At 34.3% G+C, this 8,524-nt stretch overlaps 1 long non-coding RNA gene and 1 other non-coding gene across 3 annotated transcripts; one reads left to right on the top strand and one right to left on the bottom strand.

The window, feature by feature from the left end:
• Positions 1-297: 297 nt before the first annotated feature.
• On the bottom strand, positions 298-5,260 carry LOC146994509 (uncharacterized). 2 transcript variants are annotated; one of them, XR_015043881.1, is made up of 4 exons: positions 3,755-5,260; positions 3,535-3,655; positions 1,160-1,281; positions 298-1,048 (listed from the first exon to the last, which is right to left on the bottom strand). It is a non-coding gene; the product is annotated as an uncharacterized LOC146994509 (long non-coding RNA). The 2 variants fall into 2 exon arrangements; XR_015043880.1 differs by lacking the exon at positions 298-1,048 and having other exon boundaries at positions 1,068-1,281.
• Positions 4,524-4,716, top strand: LOC118179811 (U2 spliceosomal RNA). The gene has a single exon (XR_004756520.2). It is a non-coding gene; the product is annotated as a U2 spliceosomal RNA (small nuclear RNA).
• Positions 5,261-8,524: the final 3,264 nt, after the last annotated feature.

Genomic DNA, 8,524 nt, shown 5'->3' with positions numbered 1-8,524 from the left:
TTTTTTTTTTTTAATTAGGCATATTTAGAATATGGTGTTTCTCCTAAAAGAAATTATATATAAAAAATTGAAGAAGGTTATATATATATATATGCATGTGCATGTTTATAGTTTAGAGAGTACTACAGTACAATGCAGAAATATTCCATACTGCTTTGCAAAGAAATATGCTGTTCTATACTTATTTCAATATTGCATTCTATAAGTTTGATTCAAAAATGCCATTGCAGATATTTAGTGTATTCCTATAACAATAAGGCTATTGTCAAAGTATGTTTCTGAGTTGTCATTAAAAAAACGGTATGCCTTGTACTTTCTTAATGTAATTATTTTATTTGAATATAAAATAGCAGTGTTTCCTAGTGACCTTGCGTTAACTACTTCCACTCGTTTTTTTGTTTAGAGAGAGAATCGCCATGAGCCCTATAACTCTCTATAAAAAATTAGATATACTTTCCTTGCCAGGGAACAGAACCTTCATGTGCGAAATACTCGGCATAATTATCTCTGATATTTTTGGCGAGACTTGTGGAGTTGTTTGAAGATTGTTGTAAAACAGATTTCAAACTTTCACTACATCTCCAGAGTCCATCCTGGACCTCTACGTTCAACAAAGGGTAGTCACCGTACATTTTGAGACAATATAGTTTGTTACCATTCTGAATTCCATCTTTAATTAAAAAAAGTTGTGGAGGCAACAACAGGCATTTACAACTGTCTCACTGTTTTCTGGAGTTAAAAGTGGTTTTCTTAAAACCTGCCAGCGAGATGACAGTATGCCAAATGCATTTTCGATGCATCTTCTTGCTCGAGAGTCGGTAGTTATAAATTTTCTCTGAGCATGATAAATTACTCCTGGTCCGAGGATATGGTCTCAAAAAATGCTTTTTCAAACCAAATGCTTCATCGCCTAAAAATACATGAGGCAAAACTCTTGCATTTTTAGGCAACTTTTTATCATGTGGCAGATTCAGCATATTTTGATCCAATGCTCGTTCCAGGAAAGAATTAGAAAAAAACCCTGCATCGCTGATGCGTCCAAAATTACCTAAAAAGAAACGTAAAAAATTTTTATTAAAGTCGTATATGTAATTTTTTAAATAAAATATTTTGGGTACAACATTATTACTATAATGTAGATGAGAATTATTATACCTACATCTACAAATACAAAACAGTAATTTGTGTCACAAGATGCCATCAACACTATGCTGTTGAATTTTTTGTAGTTCGTATATGTCGAACCTGCCAATGCATGAGCTTTTATTTCAACACGTTTTCCTGAAAGAAAGAGGAAAAAAAAAAGATAAGGGGAAGGGGCAGGACAAGTTGAATTAACACATTGACTGCCACAGGAAAGTCAGGTAAAATACTCTGTTGTACCATTTTTTAATTATGTTTTCTTGTCCCCTTTAACTTAAAATCAGTTTTATACTTAGTCTAAATATTTAATAAATTATTAAATAAATAATAATAATTAGTTTACAATGTAATTCACCATAAAGCAGCACATGAATTCATTGTCTTGATAGTAGAAATTAGTAAAATTAAACAAATAGTGAAACACCATATATAACCAAAAATGAATAACCTAGTGAATGTATAAACATCTTAAAATGTTCAAAATTTCTCATATTCATTAAATAAACACTACAATCCCTTTAATTACAACATTGTTGTCTTACTTTGACGTAAATAATAATTACTTAAAAGATATTGCAACAAAATATGTATTAAAACTGTAATAATTCATAGAAAAGTTTCCAGAAACCAAGAATATAAAGCAACTTTGTGAGGCCATTGCAGTAATTTTAGTCATGAAAATCTGTGTGTTTGTGAAGCACCAGTGACATATATGACTCCAAACAATAAAAAACCTGTGAATCACATTCAATGTTGGCTGCGAAAAGTAAGGCCACCGTTGAATTATCACTGATGCTCCTAGCAGTCAAGGTGTTAAATAATATTTTTATAATTAGGATATTAGCAGATAAAATAACTCTCTAGCACTTTCACTATTTTTTGCATTGTATAAATGAAAGTTTCTTTAACACAAAATTACTTTTCCTTCATTTTAAGTAAGTCTGGTATTTCTGGATAATAAACTTACCATCAACAGCACCTACACAATTTGGGAACTGACATTTGTACTCAAAGCCAGCTGCAATGTCTTCCCATTCTTTTGCTGATTGAGGAAATTTTAGATATTTTTCCCCTAAAACATCTATAATTGCTTGGCAAACCTCCGGAATAAATGTCGAAATGGTCGATTTGCCTATCCGGAAACCAAATGATAATGTCTGATAGCAGTCTCCAGTAGCAAGAAATCTTAAATAATATTAGCATAATACAATTCGAAATAAAAATGATAAATGCCAAATTTGGTAATTAGTCTAAAGTACAGCAGAAGTAATATCACAAATTATTAAGTCAGAAGGATTGTGAAGAGCAGCTGCATGAAAATTTAAGACATGGATGAGCTCATAAATTATGAGAACAATAGATGCCGAACAATATTTCATTTAATAAACTGAAACACTCAATTACTATTTGGTTCATTTTTGCAAAGGAGCAGATGATTGTTACAAGCATTTTAAAGAGAAACTGGCTTATTTATATCACACATTAAGAAATCTATGATCACATCACAAAGCAAATAAATTTAGCTCATTCCAATAAAACCTACAAAACAATTAATGTTTTTTACCTTTAGCAGTTCACATGCTAAATAATTAAATGTAAAATTCAAATAAAAGTATTAAAGCAGTTACACAGAAAATGAAGTATTTTAAAGACCCCAGGCACTATAGCTGAAATTTCTGCTTAATAAAAGTCAATGCTGATCAAATTATTTCTCAAAATTTATTCAATTATTCATAAATATTTCAATTATTTTTCAAATTATTTAAAAATTTAAATAAGGCTTTGACTATAAATGAAACATCTAGTCATTTTAAAACTATCTTTCATAGTCTGTTTCCACCAGAATTTAGTTATTCTACACTTTGCTTCTTATAATAATGAATAAAAGTAGGAAAACCAAGATAAAACATAAATAGCTTGAGGTCATAATGTGTAAATAGATAAATAAGATATGTACACATATATTCAAAAGAATAATTAATAAAGTTAAATTTAATTTAAATAATTCTCATGTGCCATTGCTGCAAGGAATGAAATTTGAATTTAACAAACATTCTCTATTCGTAAAAAGAAAATTTAAATTTAACTAAATTTTAAAAAATGAAGTAATGCAAAGAAATAAATGATTAATTATTGCTGCGAACTAATCTAGAGTATCATTTAAATTCTGAGAGCATATATAAATCAAGTGCAAGTATCGAAATCCATGAATAAATATATAATTCCAAATTAAAGCCTAAAAAATTTATAAAAATGCATAAGTGAATAATTCTTGAGCAGGCAGGAGACAGACTTATCGAGGGGAAGTTACCTTATGGCTTGCCTTTTAAAGATATATTTTAAAAAAATACTTGCATTTGACTAAGTTACATATATAACAAAATTATTTACCTTAAGTATACAGAAAGCTTCTCAGATGGTGTCAGAGTTTTCCTCATGCAAGTGTTTTTTTTTTTTTTTTTTCGGTCAATTTCTCACTCACAAGAGACAATAAATAATCATACTGTGTAACCTATGAAACAGAAAAAAATTATTAAATACGGCTATTAATTAAGCAAATAATAAATTAAAATAAAAAATAAGAATAATGGTTTTAACTTTATATACTTACCGACATACGAGTGAAATTGAAGAACAAATCTTCGTTTCCATTTCTGAGTTTCAGAAGAAGCTTGTTGTGCCAACCAAGTATTGGACTCTTCAAAAAAATATCTCTCGACCATTTCGTTCTTTTTCGTTTTTTACCTTCTTCCGTTGCCTCTTGGCTAATGAGAAGGGCAGATAAAAGATTATTCTGTTGAGCCAGTAAAACTTTGGGGAAGCTGAAAAAGCCATGACACAACGAAAAAAACAAGCAGAGCGAACGCAGGAAATCAATCGAGCGAGAGAAAAGCGCGGGAAAGTTGTAGACATTGCAGGCATGCGCAAATTTAGCTTCTCTCATTGGCCACGTCTTACACCTCGTTCTCGCAAGTGTGAACAGGTCTCCCGTATTTTATGACCTTATGACTATGCCTCTATGCGCTTTACGCCCTCGTCTGAACGGGCCCTGACGGGACTACGTCAAATCCCATGGAATGAACGCTCAGCCGAAAACTAATGCTCGGATGCCTATCTCCTTAATCTTCTGATTTCATCTATTGTGCTCCATCCAACCTTCCCATTTTCCAGCTTCTCCATAGTGCCTACTCGAACTTTTATTATTGACTTATCAATGAACACTCTCAACTTCGTGTCTTGTATATAGCTTCTGTAAATATCATCCAGCTGTACAGTATACCTTTTGTATTTAAATTTGCTTCTACATGTACATATATGATATCTTCGAAAACCACACTACGTGCGTTATTCGTAGCTCTTGCAAATCCTACCAATATCATGTAAATTGGCACCAAATATGCTCAATAAATAGTTTTTACTCTGTTCTTATCAGCTTAATATCCGATACGACGTCGACATGACGTCAAGATATTAAACTGATTTTTGCAGATCGGCTTGTGGTTAGGAATTTATTCCGCCGTCGCCACGGGTTGGCCTGCTATGGCACTACTTGCAGGATACGGCCCACAATATATCCAAAAAGCAGAAACTTCACTCCCTTGGGCACTGCATCCTCAGGAAAACGTCCTTTTAAAATGGCCCCTTCAAATTTCAGAAAACCGAAGGTCTAACAACATCATACGTCTCTACGAGTGTGAGGCGACCGGCCTTTTTTTAACTTGATATTGCTCGGGCTTTGACCCTCGTTCTTTTCCAATGTCAAGTTCTGGTTTCTGTAAATACGAAGTTTTATTCGTATTTACAGAAATCCCATAAAATCCACATTTTGATCCCGTACTCAGAAAACTTACTCATTCTGTCTGACTGATTGAAGGGACATCGGCCTCGAAATATCACTCAAATTTCATTTGCAGTAACATTTTTCTCTCATTTTATGTGAGTTTGGTAGAATTCCTATCCACATTTGCCAGATCTTTCCCACTACAGCGCACGTATACACATTGCTTCTTTCAACACACGAGCCATTTTATTCTAAATAACTCTCGAAAGACTGTAAAATGTTTGTAGGCACACTGTAGCAAGAAAGAGTTTTCTGTCAGTCTCCTAATATTTTGTTTTGATTTTCTGTATGATTTATAAACGCCAGCTAATTGTAATGATCCGAAATTATTGTTACGGATTGTTGTATTTTGTTATGTATTTATGTTTTTATTCATTCATTCATTCATTCATTTATTTTGTTGGACAACTGCAACTTTTGACCTGAAGAGAGAGAGAGAGATAGTGTGTCTCTGAGTTGGGAACCATGTGCTGGACTGTGCTTGTGGAGTTTGTGTCAATCAAACTCAGGCATTATTTAATGTAGTTTCAGCTGATTAATTTTACTGTATCAATATTGGTTTAATCAGAAAAATAATTTCTTCCCAAACATGGGCATTCGATACCTCCAGGAATATTTATTTATTTTTGGTTTTGCTATTTTTATTGCCTTTGTAATTAAATTTGTTTTATATTCACGTGCAGTGAAGAAAGAGATTTTTCAGAGGAGGAAGCTACTCCGGAGAAATGAACACTTTCATAAATATTTCATTGTCCTTTTTTCACATCTGAAAAAAATTGAGAAAATACGAGAATATTCTGTTGCATGATGCATAAGCTTATAAAAGCTGGAGGAAAACATCGGAATTCAGTTGTTTACTTACTGCTGTTATTGACTGTAGCAATTTCGCGTTGAGATCGGATTAACTTTCTCTACTTTGAATTTTGTTCCGGCCAACGTTTCTGTAAAACGTCAAATATAACTAATGTAAGTTATTGCGATATTGTAGAAATATCTGTGAGGATATTTCAGCATTGTGGTTCATTTGCTGTAGTAAGAATAAAATTTGCAATTGAATCTTGCAGGAAATGAACTTTTTATGTCCTTTGCTGTCATATTCTCAGCTGTTGGTCGAGAAGAACGTGGCAACGGATCCAAATTTCACTTTATTTCACGATTCTTTACATACTGCTATCATAAACGTTGTCAAAACTGAGAATCGCAATTTAGTCGTTTGTATGATAATTATTGAAAGTAGCGCCGCCCAAGGAGGAGGGGTATGACGCCTCCAGAATGGAAACATTAGAAAGGACCGCAAAATGATCCACCTGAGTAGACAAACAAATTGTTCATCCTTGTACACCTCTTTTTTTGTAGCACAGGAGGAGGATGAAATAACAACATATCATAAAAAGCCCCCAAGCAGCACTCGCTAACCTGAGTCTTCTGCACCCCCTTCTCCCCTGCACGAATGCTCAGGACTTTTGAAATATGAAAAATTGAAAGTGAATTCATCTTGCCACCGAATTCTGCATCGCTTCTCGGCCTTTTGGCATGGAAGAGTGCCTTATAGTGCTTGTGGGATGTACCAGTAGTTGCGCTAAGCTCTGAGATGAGCTCTTCGGGCTTGGTATTCTCTCCGACATTATGTACCGCTATTCTTGGTTGGCGGCGCTTCTTCTTTTGTAGTTCAAGATCTATATCTACTCTCTGTAGATGCTCTTGTAGTTTTTCTACTTCCTCCGCGGTGTCGCAGTAGACTTCTAGACCTCCCTGCGGCACAGGCTGTATGCTCTTCACTGCTACCGGAATGTGATCGAGCGGAGCCTTGTCTTGCAAGACTTTCCGTAATTCACCTGTAGGCCTTTTGGTCTTTGGTTTTATGATTAGGCTTGGCTTATAGTTCTTTCTTAATATCTCTGCGAAGCTAGATGCTGTGTTCACTGCTGGTTGTTGAGGCACCTGGCGCGGAAGGTGGTGAATTATGCACGACACCACAGCAAACAAATGTAGAGGTGTTTGATCCGACCTCTGCTACTGGTGGTTTCGGTCGATATTCCGGTCTCTCTAATGCTAGGCCTTGTAGAGCAGACAGTGAGTTCTTCAGTCTGTCCCGGAGTTCTAGAGGGAGTAGGTACCTACCGCTTCGGTGAGTGTCTGTGATGTTGCGAATTTCCACAACTAGGGCTTCTATCCGTTTCTGTGTCGTTAGGTTTGGTTCCAGTGTTTCCTCTGTATTCAGTGACGTCTCTGTATTCAGTGACGTATTGTTGCTGACTAGATTGCTGACGAGCGCGTCATCTCAAGATGATTAATTTGTATGCACTATACTGCTGATGCTAAAACAAGCAGTTGTTGTCCCTATTATTGCTAAAAATTACTTGCTATGTCAGTAGAACTTGATGCTTTGTACACTACCCACCGTAATGTGTGATGTTATTCACTGTGGGTTACACTGATTCTTGAGAATTATGCTCAATTTATTAGTGCTAATTCTTGAGCGCTATGCACTATTGACTTCACTATTCTTGAACACTACGCACTGTTGTTATACCTGCATTTAAAATTCAGGGCACGGGGAACCAGTTGTTTCAAATTTAGCGTGCAAATTATAATTGGTACTTGGAGTTGCACAAAATATGACTTTTCACTATTAATGCAAGGATCACTATGCACTAATATTGCTCACTACTTGATCTAATTTGTTGCACTAGAACGCAATTTTGCACCATTATATTAAAAGCACTATGCACTATTCCTTCAGGCCTGTGTACGGTATTAAATATTACTTCTTGGGCACTATGCACTAGTATAACACTGATATGCACTAGTACAGCTCTATGCACTAGTATAACACTGATATTACACTATGCAGAACACTTGCACATTTACTTAATTATAGCACGAATTGCAAAGTAGATAATAATGATATTTTGCATAAGGAAAAATACTCTTCTTTACACTGATATTACACTATGCAGAACATTGATATTACACTACGCAGGGCACTTTACACAGCTCTATGCACTAGTATAACACTAAAATTACACTGTGCAGGACACTTGCACATTTACTTAATTTGTGGCACTGATTGCAAGGAAGAAGATAATGATATTTTCTATAGGTGAAAATACTCTTCTTTACACTGATATTACACTATGCAGAACACTGATATTGCACTATGCAGAACACTTGAGCATTTACTTAATTATGGTACTGAATGCAAAGTAGAAAATAATGATATTTTGTATAGGCAAAAATATACTTCAATACGTACATAAAATTATTACAAAAGAACAGGTATGTAATTATTACAGTAATACCAAGAGCAAACGTTAATTAATGAGAAGACTGTTAATTATCTAAAGCTTCGCTTATAGGATTTGGGAAAATTACACACTTCTTTTATGCTATTATAAATAGAATTATGCAATACAAAATAGTTGTAACTACTTAATATGTCAGTAAATAGAAAACCATAGTAAATGCGTAATTAGCAGTGTTAATTAAACAGTTAGCATTAAACAAGTTTAGAGCTGGCTAGCTATTTAGATCTGGCTA

This window comes from Stegodyphus dumicola, chromosome 11 (assembly GCF_044657685.1).
Source record: "Stegodyphus dumicola isolate Sdum_Otavi_A_Nest chromosome 11, ASM4465768v1".
In the NCBI taxonomy this organism is placed as follows: Eukaryota; Metazoa; Arthropoda; class Arachnida; order Araneae; family Eresidae; genus Stegodyphus; species Stegodyphus dumicola.
Note: the sequence above shows the minus strand (reverse complement) of the source record. Positions and strands in the feature narration are given on the sequence as shown.